A 1,177-nucleotide genomic window follows, 5' to 3' on the forward strand; every position below is an offset into this window, starting at 1 on the left:
GTCCCACCGAAACAACAATGACGGCTGCAACCAAAAAATAGCCAGGCGTTGTGGCGGGCACCTGTGGTCCCAGCTACTTGGGAGACTGAGGCAGGAGACTTGCTTGAGCCCAGGAGTTCCAGGTTGCTGTGAGTTGTGATGCCATAGCACTCTATCCAGGGGGATAGCTTGAGGCTCTGTCTCAAAAAAAAAAAACAAAAAAAGAGAGACACTGTATAGTCATAAGTTGTTTCAAGACCAACCAAAAATAGATAGGAATGGTAAGCTAATTTGGATTTTGTGCTTGCCAATATTGAGAAAGATAGTACCACAATAAGAAAAATAAGGAAAATAATACTGGATTATTATCCACCTGCTTCCTTGCCTTCTGTTATAAGGCTGAGTTTAGAAGGAAAATAATGACCTGTACTCCTTCTTAGATATATATAATTTGAGAGGCTGGCAGGAAAGCTAAGTGTATGTCAAACATTTGGAAAAGAGAACTGAAGCTCACTCGGGAATAAGCCTAATTGTCATTGTCATTGTCATTTACTTAGACTCATTCATGTTTAACACATGTAGCTAGCTGGTTATTTCCTTTACCTCCAAATCCTGTTATAATCCTTACTACACAAACCTATGTATCAACTTTATAAAAAGTTCAAATACATGAGAAAAACAAAAGATAATCTGAAAATGTGTTAGTGGTCTCCACATTGTTAAAAAATCACCAAAAATGATTCTATAATCTTTACCATTTTAAAAATGTAAAGCTTTAATGTACACAGTTACCATTCAATTAAAAAAAAAAAAATGTAAAACCTTGGGTGGCTCTCAAAGGAGTAGGGCACCGGCCCCATATACCAGAGGTGGTGGGTTCAAACCCGGCTCTGGCCAAAAAAAAAAAAAAGGTAGAACCTTTCTAAACATTTCTACATATGTTCTCACCTAACATTTGAGAACAAAAATGTGCAGTGTTTGGCAACTTCATTGTAAAATGTTTAGGGTGGGGCAGAGCCTGTGGCTCAGTGAGTAGAGCACTACCAAACCCATATACCGAGGGTGGTGGGTTGGAACCCAGCCCCAGCCAAACTGCAACAAAAAAATAGCCAGGCGTTGTGGCAGGCGCCTGTAGTCCCAGCTACTTGGGAGGCGGAGGCAAGAATATCCTTGGAATCATATAGTATGTAGCCTTTAC

At 40.0% G+C, this 1,177-nt stretch overlaps 1 protein-coding gene across 1 annotated transcript in view; it reads left to right on the top strand.

Annotated features, from left to right (window-relative positions):
- Window positions 1–1,177, top strand: part of TCAIM (T cell activation inhibitor, mitochondrial) — a 55,466-nt gene that overhangs the window by 569 nt on the left and 53,720 nt on the right. The gene's annotated exons all lie outside the window — the stretch shown is intronic.

This window comes from Otolemur garnettii, unplaced genomic scaffold (assembly GCF_000181295.1).
Source record: "Otolemur garnettii isolate 467f Iridium unplaced genomic scaffold, OtoGar3 scaffold00082, whole genome shotgun sequence".
Taxonomy (NCBI): Eukaryota; Metazoa; Chordata; class Mammalia; order Primates; family Galagidae; genus Otolemur; species Otolemur garnettii.